The sequence below is a fragment of the Molossus molossus genome, unplaced genomic scaffold (assembly GCF_014108415.1).
Source record: "Molossus molossus isolate mMolMol1 unplaced genomic scaffold, mMolMol1.p scaffold_m16_p_6, whole genome shotgun sequence".
NCBI lineage: Eukaryota > Metazoa > Chordata > Mammalia > Chiroptera > Molossidae > Molossus > Molossus molossus.
The window spans coordinates 81,021,572-81,036,783 of record NW_023425399.1 but is presented as its reverse complement, the minus strand read 5'-3'; the positions used below and the strand labels follow the sequence as shown (position 1 = coordinate 81,036,783).

General features: G+C 35.0%; 1 non-coding gene and 1 pseudogene across 1 annotated transcript; one reads left to right on the top strand and one right to left on the bottom strand.

Moving 5' to 3' along the window:
• Nucleotides 1–1,130: 1,130 nt before the first annotated feature.
• Nucleotides 1,131–1,921, bottom strand: LOC118619255 (annotated as a pseudogene).
• Nucleotides 1,922–9,900: 7,979 nt separating this feature from the next.
• LOC118619411 lies at nucleotides 9,901–10,007 on the top strand. The gene has a single exon (XR_004957191.1). It is a non-coding gene; the product is annotated as a U6 spliceosomal RNA (small nuclear RNA).
• The last annotated feature ends 5,205 nt before the right edge of the window (nucleotides 10,008–15,212 follow it).

Below are 15,212 nucleotides of genomic sequence, written 5' to 3'. Positions count from 1 at the left end.
CTGATCTATTCTGGGTCCTCTTCTGCAGTTTCATGTTACTGTCTTTCTGCGGAGAACTCTTAGCATTCTTAACATTAACTGCAGGCAATCTATCCACACATTTAAACAATTTTTGAGGACAAGCCCTCCTTAGTTGAGGTAGCTATGGAAGCTTTTGCTTCATGCCAATAAACTCCACTGAGTGCTACTTACCTTTCCCCAATATCACTGTGTGGTTCTCCAAGACACTTTCTCCGATCTAAGCACTCTCTATCTGCTTTCCTTCCAATGAGAGGTCAGCTTGTGGAGCTGCTGTGATGACGAGAGGTCATCAAGCAGCTTTTGGCATGGAAAGTCACTTCTGGACTCAAGTCTGAGTTGCAAGGGCGGGACCACTGCAGAAATGAGGATTCTGACGGTTCTTGTGCCACATCAAGTAACAGCTCCTCACAGGGACAGTAGCAACTAAGTCCTCTCCGCCCAACACTGTGAATTTTACATTTGCAAGCAGCCATTTTCCTAAAGATAAGAATGATTATCTGTATCCAAAATCTTCTCTGCCTCCTTCATTATCATCTCCAGGATTATTTTGGGATGGGCGTCCTCTACACCTTGAACAATATTCTGTACAAAAGAAAGAAAATATAGAAGTGTTGAAGGAACTAGCACCAGATCTAGTGCTTTGCCTGTTAAACAAGGATTTTATTTTTCTGACTGCAATTGCATGGATAAAATATATGTTGCCTGAAGGACAGTTCAACCTCTAAAAATCCCTCCTGACAACAGACACCTCAGCTGTTTGGCTGCATGCTCAGTCCTGCCTCAATGGAAAGCAGGGATGATTCTGACTTGGCAAGGAATGATTCTGAATTCCCAAGACTAGGCAGCGCTCTGCCTCCTGCTTGTGGAAACAAGGTTCCATTGCTGAGCGCCAAGGGCTTAACAATAGTTAATCTCTTAAAAGAAGCAGGTGGCCCTTGCCACTACATCTAAGTTCCCCTCGAGTCTTTGCCAATGGCTTGCCTGTCAGATGAGGCAGCAGCGCAGCGTTTGACTAACTTTGTTTCTACTGCTTCATAATTCATTCTTTTTTTTATTTTTTTAAGTTGAAATGCATTTGTTTTCAGAAAACTTACATGACATGCTTGTTCTTAAAAACAAGACTTGCACTCCAAATAAATCAAGGTCAAAATAAATGAAGAGCTCAAGACAACATCAGTCCCGTTTGTCTTAGTCCTGGTGTGTGAAAAGCTGCAGCCAGTTATGATGACCAATGACAGATCCAGCTTGCCAAACTTGTTAACATTTTTTTCCATGTCTATACTACGCTTAAAGCAAATCATCCATGGGGTCACAGCATCCTTGCGGTGGTCCAGCAGAGCCACCGCACCATCTGGGTTCATGTTTTGACCAGTACAGATCTGGCCGTTTTTGCCATGAGCAAGGACGGCTTGATTTGCTCTGCAGCCCCTGTCATAAAAGGCTTTACTCTTTCTGCTCTCTGTCTTTCAGGTTCCCCTTTGATTGATTCCACCTAATCCTGATGTACTTCCTGTGGGCTTCTTTTCTGAAGTTTTTTCCTGCAAAGGGTGGTTCAGGACAATAGCAACACCAGCGATTACTGTGGTTTGGGTACCTTCACCCTCGGGCCTTCAGCGGGGACATTTCCACCAATTAGGAGTTATCAGTGTTATCCTCTGACTGACCTTCTTCACCTCGACCCCCAGAGACACAGCCCGTCAGCGATCTCTGGGACCTTGTAGCCGTCGGGGAACATCTGCTCTTGGTTGAGGAGGTCCCGGTAGATGATGGATGGCGGCGGGGAGGGCGGACAGCGGTGCTCCGGCAGGAGCCCCGAGCGCGCGTGGTGCAACCTGAGCGCGCCCGGGGGGCAGGGGGAGGCCAGGGGCGGAAAAGCTTCATAATTATTTTCAGTGTCCATCTTTTTATAGGATGTTTTTCATTGTTCGTGTCCAAAAATGGTTTTGATGTAAGTTGACATTTGAAACATGTGTCTCATGGGTTTTGTTTGTTTATTTTTAATACACCAACCCCACCTCCCACCTCCATACTTGTATTCTCTCTCTCTCTCTCTCTCTCTTTCTCTCTCTCTCTCTCTCTCTCTCTCTCTCAATTAAAAAACTAGCACAGGGTATGAGAGTCGGCACCCCTGAATCTATATATACCCACCTTCTGATGTATTTTTATCTACGTGTAAATTTGAACAACCATACTGACCACGCCATGCAGAATGCCAGATTTTGTTTTTCCATTGAGTTGTGAAGGTATTATGATGAGAAAGCACAATATATTCAATTACAAATTTTAAATAACTGTCTTTTAATGTGATTAAATTATGTTTTTTCCAAACATAGATGATACAAACTTGCTTTATACAACATTCTTTGACTACCATATGAAGTGATAAAATTTGCATTATTCTCCTTTCTGCTTTAGCCCTCTGTTGTAAATGCCACTTGACTATCTACAATCCTACTCTATAGCTTTTTAAAATTCCAGAGATTATAAACAGGCAACACAACATGGACTATGATTTTCCATGAGAAAATGAACTCTAGGATACATGCCAATGTCAGAAACATCTGTAAATATCCAAGACCCTGCAAAAATGATTCACTGTTTTATGGGTAAGTAGATATTGAATAGATCATTTCATATACATATATTTATTTCATTGATATCTAGAAAGGCTTTGGGATAGCAGAATCAAGTAAAAAGGGAGAGATTTTGCTAGAGAATGTGAATTGCACTGCTGGTCATTCTGGATCCATTTTAGAAAATAACATTTTGAGAGAGTAATGTTAAATGACTATGTGGCCCTGGCTGGTTTGTTCCAGTGGTTAGAGTATCACCAGTGGATGGGGAGATTGCAGGTTTGATTCCCAGTCAATGGCAGTACCTGAGTTGCAAGTTTGATCCCTCATCCCGGTCCAGGTCATGTGGGAAGCAACCAATCAGTATGTCTCTCTCACATGGATGTTTCTCTCTCCCTCCTTTCCTTCCACTGTCTCTAAAAATTAATCAACGGAAAAACATCCTGAAGTGAGGATTTACAACAACAACAACAACAACAACAACAACAAATGATTATGTGTATACTTCCTAACATATATGGTTTATTGTTAACCTTTTTCTTTCATAGATACTGTATGTTTTTTAAAGATTTACTGTGAAGAATGGCACAGAAATTATACAGAGAATTCAGTTTGCTAATGACTCTGAGAAATTTTCTAGCTGGTAGTCAATATGCATTGATTGCCTTGATGCCTATTCTTTTTTAGACTACTCAAAATTAGATACTGGTTCTCTTTCTTGCACAGAATTTAAAAAGCTGTCTAGCATCAAGTAGGTGTCCAATAAGTGTTTCCAATGCATTCTAGATGTCACACAATGCAGTTGCAATCGGAAAGCTTTTCAAATTGCCGGTAATGTAGGTAAGATGTTTGTGCTAAAACCTGAATAAGGAAAAATAACTATTGTTTTAAAGTTTAAATGATATGTTTGGGGATACAGAAGAAACACACCAACATGTTATTTTTGTTTTCATTATAATCTATAGATAAATGTGAAGTATCATTTTTGTCTTCTCCCTTGTTTTCTTCCTTTCTCTCAATATTCCCTCATTTCCATACTAAAAGTACTCCCTAAAAGTACTTAATGGGTTTTATTTTTTTATTTAAGGCTATTTTTTTAAAAGTTTACTGTATATATAAATGCATAAACTACATATAGCATGGTATAGTATGAGTTCAGATTTGAATGTTGATAAATGATACAAACAAGGAATCGTTCTTTGAACTCAAATGTGTTCAAGTATCCATATTCATGCATCTAGAGTCAATTCATTCATTTCTCCGTTGTAGGGTATTCCCTCAATTATCCATTCTCTTTCTGATAGAACATATGAATTGTTTCTTATTTTCTTCCATTACAGACAACACTGCAATGAACAGACTTTCATGTGCCATCCTAAATACATTGTTCTAGAGATTTCTAGGTTAAATACCTAGTAAATAATTATAGGGTCATACAGCATATATGTTGTTTAGATATTGCTAAAAGACAATTAATCAAACTTCCACTCCTACAATCTGTGTACTTCATCTTTGCCAATAGTTAGTACTGTCAGTCTTTTTACTTTTTATCAATATAATGATTCTAAATTATGTTTCATTATTGTCAATGATTGTGTTTTTGATAGTGGTATTATTAGTAGGTTTATTTTTACTTATTTATGTATTTTCTAAGTTTTCTTTAATAAGCATATATGTATTGCTAAAAATGACACAATTTATTTTAGAAATCCGTTTTACTTTTTTATCTTTTTTTCAATCCAATAAGTACTTATTTTATCATTGTGTTGATTGCTATGAACATAAACATAAATTAATATTTTTTAAGTTATAGTCCTTGCAATTAAAGAGCTTGTAGTCTAATCAGGCAGACAGGTATATAGCAAACTATATTATTGTTTGCCAACCACAGAAATAAAAATGTATGAGTATAGATGTAGCAGAGGAATTATTGGCACTAAGGCAATTCCAGAGAAGTCCTTCCAGAGATGTAATAAATGAACTCATATTAATTTTTCTTTGAGGATATGTAGCCTTCAGCTTAGCTTCTAGGTTAACAGACTGGTAAAAATAATAATATACAAAGAGGAAAACATGGAACACTTGTGACATCATCTGAAGATGAACAGGCAAAACGATTCATTATAGGAAACAGTGTCATAATAAACTGGTATGGACGGGTTGACTCAGGATGCCTCCCTCTTCAAAGCCTCACAAATGCCATTATATCAAAGTGATGTGGGCACAGTTTCTGGGACCATGATGTAGAAGCAAAGTAGAATGGGAAGAGGAAGCTGACCATAGCAGCCTATTACAAGTTCCTATTCATCTGATCTGGAAATCACAAGGGTCATGGTTGCATGCCCTCCTGGCAATAATAGATAATAGCCTCTGACACTGTAGATGTACCTATGCATCTGCTTCATCAAGCACATTGAGGATATCATTTCATTTATCATTCTAGGTGCTTGAACAATGAAGGAAATGAGTCTCAGAAAAACCTGAGTTGTCCAAAATCAGAACCTAAGATATAATTGAATTGAAATGAAAACACAGGACTTTGAACCCTAAGCTCAGCCTTCATAGAAGTCCTTCCATTTTCCCCTTCTGGAACTTATCTCTAGAGGACACAGATTTTTGCTCATGAATATATGTTTAGTAAAGGATTCTTGAGTAGCCATTCTTCTATGGTGAGGATCTTGAGAAATATGAAAAGTGTGTAACTTTAGTAGTACACACTTACAAGTATTGTCTTCTGCCTTAAATTTTGAATTTTTCTGGGCAGTTTGGAGATTGTGGGTACATAAGTAAAGCTTAGAATTGTAAATGCATTTAATAAAATTGATGATTGGCTGAAACTATTTTAGCCAGTAAGGAGTTATAGTCAACTTAATAAAGGTGACCAAGGAGTGGGGGAGGTCATTTTCCTTTTTTCTTATAATAAAAAGTGATTTAATGATGCAGTGTGACTGAGAGATAATCCATGTGTCCATTCAACAAGTATTTGTTGAGCAACTCACTGTGGGCCAGTCAGAGCTAAGTATTTTACATAAATTATCTCATAATAATTTTAATAACAGCTCTAAGACATTGGTATTATTAACTCTACTACAAGATAATGAAACTAGAGGTAAGGAGATTAAGTAATTTAATCAAGGTTACATATTTTTTTAAGGAGTAGAACTAATCCTAAAGCTCACTTGTAATAAATTATGCTATACTGTGAAAAATACTTGTTTTATTAATTATTTTTAGACTCATGGATTTGAAAAGCATTAGTTCTTTAGAGAATAACAAAAGGTGGTCAAATATCTACATCTTCAAAGCATAAAATTCTATGTGATCTTATTAATGAATATAATAAAAAATAATTTTTAAAAACCTAATGTTAGAGATAGGCACATACTTTTGAATGAAATGGCTTCCTATGTCTGATAATGTTTTTGTCAAATGATTAATTCATTTTATATTTTTCAGAAAGTCAAAACACCTGTTGTTTAATAAGAGACATTGGAATGTGCCATAACTGTTACTTTGTGTCTATTTCCAGGCAATCAATCCAAGTTATATGTGACAAAATGGAAATATGTTGTAAAACTTTGTAGATTTACCTCCCCAACTGTTATTTATTTGACTTCTTTGTTCATTTGAAATGTTTTACATATACAACTTATAATTTTCACATTGGGAAAAAAAAAATAAGTCCACTGGTTACTATAAAAGGTCACCTTTCTAATTGATGTAATAAAGCCCAGCTGGTGAGCCAATCTCTGGACTAACTCGGGGCTAGCACAGCAGTGGCACAGTGAATTATATATTAGGTAAGAGGGAAGTGATTTTAGCATATGTCCTTTATTTCCCATATTTGTGACTGCCAGTCATCAATATCTAATTGTATTTAAGGTAAAGCATCGTTAAATGTTCAAGTGATTTATACTGCAAACTGTTTCCTCATGCTAAACATAAAAGGGTAGACTTATCATGATGCATATAAAAAGGGAAGTAACCGATTCTTTGGTCTGAATTTTCCTCTTGGTTAATAGATTTCCCCTTTAGCAACAACAAGGCACAATAATAAGGAAGCGTACGAGATAACTAAGTACAGCTAGCTTTGGCACTGCCATTCACTGAAAGCTTATCTAGCATTTCCAGCACTCTTCATGAATGCTCCTTCTGCTCTGTGTTTAGAATAATAAAATCTCATAGCTCCCTAAATGTTAACTTCATCTTGTAGAAAAAAATAGATATAAATTTTCCATAGTGCATAATTCTCTATTTTGTTTCTTGACATTTAAGAAAATTGTTATAAGGATATCAATTTTGAGATACACATACTGCCTACTTTTAAATTGTGATAATGCTTAACGATTATAAATATAATTCAGGATCCATACAAAAACCATCAAGGACTTTTACAGCCATAATATGTTTTTAAAATGCCTAAAGGAAACCTGGTGATTTTGCAACCTTTATAATATTGCCAAAGTGTTTGGACATGATCAAAAATGCTCTAAGATGACATTATGATCTTCAGAGGCAAAAGTTTGATTTTTTGTTTTGTTTTGTTTTTGAAGCCTTTTTACTATTCCAATGCTATACACAAAATGAGTATGTATATAAAAACATTGACAGTCTAAGAAAACTACAAACAAATATAAACTCAAATGGAGGTATTAGGGCAGTCCTTCAGACAAAATTTCTTTCATTTATTGTATATTGGCTGTTCTGTTTTTGTGACAATTTATACAAAGCTACATGCTGCATCCCATCACCAGCATTGAATAGAAGTCTAGTTCACTGTATTATTGGTATGAAAAGTAGACACTAAAAGATTAATTTCCCGATTATTTTATTCTTTTGAATAGCTCAGTTATAATTGTTTTCCATTTCTCTATCTCTTACTCAAAATGAAAAAGTATATTTTATTTACTAAATAAGTGGTATCTCTATTCCAAGTTATTTTCCACACCAGCTTTGTTTTTAATATAATAGAATGCCAGTGCAAAGAAGACCAGATAGGCTACTTTCCAAAATATCCATATTACTGGAATGTGATGCTCAATGTGGTCACAGAAGGAAGAGAAGGAGATCTTTTTTAATAAACATTGATTTTGTTTTTATCTGGATAGTAAAATTTTCATGACAAAAAGTCATCTTTGAACTTTTTAATAATTATTCTTATCGTGTATTTTTATAATTAAATATAATTTAAAATTATATAATACCTCTTAAAATTGTATTTTACCATCTTCCTAATACATCAAGATTCTAAAGTGATATCTCTAAATGTTGCAACAATAGTAGCGGGAAATTTCAAAAAGTATTTTTCTTTATGGAAGAGGTCCTGTAAGTTATTGCTATTTAATTAAATGCAAATAGAAAGTACTTTTAAGTATCAAGAACTGTAGTATATCCTTAGATGAATGAAAAACAGCACTATTCCAAATGGAATCAAAGTATATTCTAGTTATTCTAGTCACTCGCAACCATAATATTTTATGATATGTACGTAACACCTTATGCTAAGTTATAACATCTTACATCTACAATGAATATCTATGGAAAAGTGATTGGAAATTCATCTGTGAGATATTCAAGGATACTATAAAAACAGATTCGTGTTCTGTATTTCTTGGCAAGCAGCGCAAGCTCAGGCAATAATATGGAGAAGGCAGTTGATCTTTGCTCACAATCCCTGTTGTATCTTCATTCACTCATACTGCTTCCCATATATTCATTGACTTTTCCATTGAATGATTAAAATATCCATTTGTATATATCACCCCCACATATGCATTTATAGTGTAATCATACAAGACTGTGCTGTGTTATACTATAGAATAACAAATATGAGACTTGGTGTTTTTACAAATATTTTTTTAATGTTGGGCTGTAGAATAATGATTATATTATTTTCATCACAAGTAAAAATTACATAATATTCTGGTGGATTTCCTAAGGAAAAAAATCAATGGCAGAGAACTCACTGATACATGCCCTGGACTGCATGTACAGAATGGACCGTTCTTTGAAGGGGGAAGGGTCATATCTCCCTCCATTTCCATGAGCTACCTTCTTAAGTCAGATCTTGCTACCTCTTCCTTCCACCTATATGAGACCCAAGAGAAGGTCATTTATGTTCAAGAAGTGTGATACACATATTTACCTCTATGCAACATGTGTCTAAAATCATTTCTATGCCATTTAATTTTTCAAAAGTTTTTTAAAAATACGCTTTGTTTTACCAGAAAATGCCACACCTATAAATTTCATGCTCTTATCAGTAGTAGAAATAGCAAAAGGGTTAAAAATAGTAGAGCAAATCTAACTCTAGTTCTGAAAACTTCCATTCCCATAATTATGCAATTCCCAAATCAGTATTACGGTTAAAATGAGATTGCATTTTTCATGAATATAATCATTTATGTAAATTAGAATTATCCAAATCAACAGATCTTAAGACATGTCCTAAAATATATCATGACAATAGACATATCTTATAAAACTATACGGAATGAGGAGGGGAATGAGTATAAAGGAGAAAAGGAGAAAAAGGAAGGAATGTACTGGATTAATTCCTTTGGTAGCAGTTGCCACATGAGAAATTTCTTCCCTAATTGCTACATTTATGCTTAGAACTTGTGACAGTCAGAATCTGATGGTTTTATTGACTCTACAAGTAGGCTGGACAACTATACATACTTAATCAACTTTATTATTCATGTTGGGTCCTGTAGAGTAGCAGAAAGATCAGTGGCTTCAGAGGCAGAAAGCCTTGTATTCAAAACCCAGTTCTCTGTTTAGTTTAGATCATTAAATTTTATGAATTACAATTTTACCCTCCATAAAATATTAATAATAAAAATTCCTCAGTTATCTGTTGCTAAATAATGTTTGTGAAATGCTTAGCCCTATGCTTAGTACAAAGAAATTTCTACTAAAAACTCCTATATTATCATGGTTGTTGTCTTGGTCACTATGTAGTCATCTTCACTATTCACTGTATTTATGTTCTATAAAGTCACTGCAAACACTGAATCAGTGAATATTCACATATTTCTCTAAGGGCAAATACTAGGTTAGGTTCCTGTAGCCTCTGGTCAAATTTTTTAACATCCAAAATTCCATTTGCATTATATAACTTCATTTGCCAACATCCTTGTGAAGCAAGCCAGTCTTATCAATGTTGAAACATGCCTTCTTTCACATATACCTATTGTGGATAACACTTAAAAGGTATACTCTACCTACATTATTCATGATTTTCAAATTTTTAAACTTGCCTACTCACTAAAACCTATTCATAACCTCAAAACCAATAATCACAGAGCTTGCTTCGGCAGCACATACACTAAAATTGGACTGATACAGACTAAATTAGTATGGCCCCTGCACGAGGATGACACACAACTTCACAAAGCGTTCCCTATTTTTCACGCCTGAGTTGCAGGCTCGTGCTGGATCAGGACTCCTGCAGGAGGCAGCCCATTGATGTCTCTCTCTCACTCTCTCTCCCCCCCACCCCTTTCCTCTCTCTAAATATATCCTTGGGTGAAGATTTTTAAAAAGTCAGTAATCACAGATCATTCCCTACCATTTGAGGACATACAAAGAGGGGTGAAACACTTGTATTATGTGATATGCACATTCCAAAATAAGGTTGAACAAAGTGAACACTCTGCCTTCTTCTTTCAGCTCTTGTACAGTAAACAAATGCCTTTTTGCTGTTTATTGTTATGTGTTCTGCATTTTTGTGTTTTTGGGTTTTGTGTGTGTGTGTATAATTTCGCTATTCAAGACGCCACCCAAACACAGAGCTGAAGTGTTGTCTGGTGTTCCTAAACACAAGGAAATGATGATGTGCCTTCTGGAGAAAAAGCCTGTTAGAGTCTTCCTTTTGACTGCATGTTTGTGTCTGCTCTAGGCATGTATTTTATCTGGTCCAGTCAGAACCCTAGGAAAATCCATACAAGTTCATGCTACTCTTGGAAATACACAAGAATTTGAGAAAATTTGAATCATAGCAAAAAAATTAAGATACCAAGGAATAAACTTAACCAAAGAAGTAAAGGACCTCTTCACAGAAAACTACAGGTCACTGAAAAAAGAAATAGAGGAAGACATAAAAAAGTGGAAGCATATACCTTGTTCATGGATTGGAAGAATTAACAATATTAAAATGCCCATACTACCCAAAGCAATCTATAGATTCAATGCAATCCCCATCAAAATACCAATGACATACTTCACAGAACTAGAACAAACACTCCAAAAGTTTATATGGAACCAAAAAAAGACCCTGAATAGCCACAGCAATCTCGAAAAAGAAGAACAAACTAGGAGGGATCACATTACCAGATTTCAGTTTATACTACAAAGCCACTATATTCAAAACAGCCTCGTACTGGCACAAGAACAGGCATATAGACCAGTGGAACAAAACAGAGAACCCAGATATGGACCCAAGACAATATGCTCAATTAATATTTGACAAAGGTGGAAAGAGCATACAGTGGAGTAAAGAGAGCCTCTTTAATAAATGGTGTTGGGAAAATTGGACAGCTACTTGCGAAAAAATAAACCTAGAACACCAACTTACACTATACACAAGAATAAACTCAAAATGGATAAAAGATTTAAATGTAACTCATGAAATCATAAAAATTCTAGAAGAAAATGTAGGCAACAAAATCTCAGACTTCATACACAACAGAATTTTCACTGATACATCACCTAAGGCAACAGAAACAAAGGAGAAAATGAACACATGGGACTATATCAAACTTAAAATTTCTGCACAATAAAAGAAACAACCATCAAAATGAAATCTCACTATATGGGAGACCATAATCACCAATGATGCATCAGATAAGGGGTTAATTTCCAAAATATATAGAGTGCTCATACAACTCAACAAAAGGAAGACAAAGAACCCAATTAAAAGATGGGAAGAGGACCTAAATAGACACCTCTCCAAAAAGGACATACAAATGGCCAAGAGACATATGAAGAAATGTTCAACATCACTAATCATCAGAGCTGCAAATTAAAACAACTATGAGGTAACACCTCACACTTGTCAGAATGTCCACCGTCCTCAAATCATCAAACAACAAGTGTTGGCGAGGGTGTGGAGAAAAGGGGACTCTAGTACACCGCTGGTGGGAATGCAGCCAGTTTGGAAAACACTATGGTGTTACCTCAAAAAGTTAAAAATTGAACTGCCATTTGACCCAGTGATCCCAATTTCACAAATATACCCTAAGAAGCCTGAAACACCAATCAGAAAGAATATATGTACCCCTATGTCATAGTAGCACTATTTAAAATAGCTATGATCTGGAAACAACCCAATTGTCCATCAGTAGATAAGTGGATAAAAAAGCTGTGGTACATGTACACAATGGAATACTATGCAGCTGTAAGAAAGAAAGATCTCTTATCCTTTGATATGGCATGGAAATACCTGGAGAGTATTATGCTAAGTGAAACAGGCCAAGCAGAGAAAGACAAATATCACATGATCTCACTTATTTGTGAAATATAGTGAACTAAACAAATTGCTGAACAAAACCCAGAGACATAGAGGTGGGGTACAGACTGACAAGCCTCAGAGGAGGGGGAGGTTGGAGGGGGGAAAGATAAACCACAAAATGGTTACATGCATGTATGCATGACCAATGAACATAGACAACAAAGCTGGTGACGGTGCAGGGGGTAAGGGGAGGAGGGTGTCAAGGGAGGAAAAATGAGAAACATGTAACAAAAACGAATTAATAAATAAAAATAAAAAAATAAAATAAAAAGAAGTTAGCTGTGTGTTAGTGTGTAAGAGATTGTGGTAATCACCTTGTTCAACATTCTGTTTCTATGTCATCACTAATATATAAGCCTTATTTTTACTTAAATATCTTTATTAATATGAAAGTCTTTCTTAAAAGTGAGTCCATTCTGTTTTCAATTACCTACATATATTTAAAGCTATTTTAAAAATTAATTGAAAAATATTTTTGCCAACCATTGAGCTCAATTTAATTTTTATAGAGAAAATACAGCCTTGTCCTTTCTGGTTATCTGACAGTTCTTCCCTTCATATGGTAGAAGCTTCCATATGCCCTCCATTTTACTCCCAGACTATGTTAATTACTGGAAATAAAAGTGAAACAGAATTTAACAACTTTTATAAATTTAACAGAGTTATAGAAATCTTAATAGTTGTAATTGCCACTAGAATCTATAATACATATTAGATTTCAGTAATAAACCATAATATTTATCAAACTTTTATTTGTAAAACAATTTGAACAAGATTATTTAAAATTTTTTTATAAACATCAATTTATATACTACAAGACTGATGCATACATTAAAATTTGAGTCCATGAAGGAACATTAAAAATAATTAACCTCACAATGGCATGAAAAAAGAAAAGGAAGGAAGGAAGGAAGGAAGGAAGGAAGGAAGGAAGGAAGGGAGGGAGGGAGGGAGGGAGGGAGGGAGGGAGGGAGGGAAAGATGAGAAAAAAAGGAAGGAGGGAGGGTGGGAGAAATAGAAGGGAAAAGAAAGAAACTCTAAAAGGTATCTTTCAAAGTGGGAAAACTATGCAACATATTTTACAAGGGTGGATAGACATAATATATAAAGAGCTTAATACGTAAATACTCCCTCCACACAAATAAAAAAAGATAGAAAAATTATTAAGGTTAGCAGCCTCTAAAATGGCACCAATAATCCCACCTTCTGTTATTTATGCCCTTGTATAATCCTTTCCCCTTGAGTGTGAACTGTACTTAATGACTCTCTTCTAATGAATAAAATATAGCAAAAGTGATAGATGTCACTTCCAAGTTAGATTAGAAAAAGTTAATGGCTTCCGTCTTAGGCACTTTCACTCTCTAACTCACCCTGGAGGAAGCCAACTACCATGAGAGGAAGCAACAATGTGGAGATCACACATGAAAAAGACCAAGGCCTGACAACACATGAGTGAGCTTGGGTGGGGATCACAGTTAAGTCTTCAGATTAAACTGTAGTGAAAATTTGACTGCAACCTTACTAGAGACCTCAAGCTCATATACCTTGTTCCTAAAATTTTGATTTATAGAAACTCTGAAATAGTACTTGCTTTTCTATCTGTTGAATTGGGGAATAAGTTGTTACACAACAGTAGATAAGTAATATAAGGTATGAAAAAGTGATTTACCAAAAAATATAACTCAGGAATGGTTTATGAAAATATGTTCAACTTTATTAGTAATTTAATGAAAACAAATTAGAACATCAATGACCACTATTATACCTCAAATTGAATAGATAGAATAATTTAAAATTTGTATTTATTGGGTTCCTAAAATAAATAGTGAGCATTTGGGTTTATGTGTGTTTCTGCAGGTGTATTTTAAAGATAAAAAAATTGGAAATGCTAATTTAATAATTTACCTAAAGAGAAGAGGACTACATGTGTACATGCATGTGGATGTGTATTTGTGTTGGGGATTGTGCTGTAGCATCAGTGCACCCGTCTCACAAAAGTAACTTAGAAGTATTTCGGGATTTATTCATTACACCATATATCACTTTGGATTCTATCTGTTCCATGAGGTAGTTAAAAATAAAAAATTAAAAGTCTTGGTTTTGAGCTGCATACCTACCACTATTTCGTTTTACAAACCAGTATACAAAAATTTTTCTGAGCTTTAGTTTCTTTTTTTTGGTTAACATATCCACAATCTTCTGCACAATTTGTAAAAATGATTAAGATAATACATGTGAAAATACATTGTAAATAGCAAGGTGGTATGTATACATAAGATGCTGTTATCTTGTAAATTCTCCAAATTATTGATGGATCTAGGATGAAACCATAATCAGTGAAGGAAAACTACTTGATTTTGCCCTCCATTGAGTTCTAACATTAGTCAATTACTGTTCGGAGTGATTCTAATTTTGAGTGAGCAGAGAACTCTACAGTTCATTAAAGCAACATGACCACAGAATCCTAGTCTCCCGCAATAAGCCTCACCCTACATGGGTTATTTTAGAGATTTATCCTAGAGACAAATGTAGTAAATTATAATTTTTAAAGGATAGTCACGTACAGATGCATATTTGATCTTCACCACAATCCTGGTAAAGGCAAGAACCATTTTTATTTGGCAAGAGAAGTAATTAAGATTAAGTTGCCCAATGTCATATTCCCATAAAATAGTTAGAACTCAAAATGATGAATTCTAGGACAGTGTTCTTTGCTGTGTTTTTTACAATAGTGCTTGTAATTATGAATAAGTGAAAGCAAGTCTATGTCCAAGTATAGTGAATTGAGTAAATAAGTAATGATACATCAATAAAATTGGATACTATTTAGCCATCCAAAATGATAATAAAGAATGACACAGTCAATCACAGGTTAGGTACATTCATAAATATTTTATGGTAATTGTGATTATTCCTCCAGAAAGTTAACAGCAGATCAAAAGAATTATGAGCACCCCAGTCAGTGTGCCTCAGTTGGTTTAGCATCATCTCTAGCACCAAAAGTTGCTGGTTTGATTCCTGGTCAGGGCACATACCCAGGTTGTGGGTTCCTGTGTGTAGGAGGCAACTGATCAATGTTTCTCACATTGATGTTTCTCTCTCTC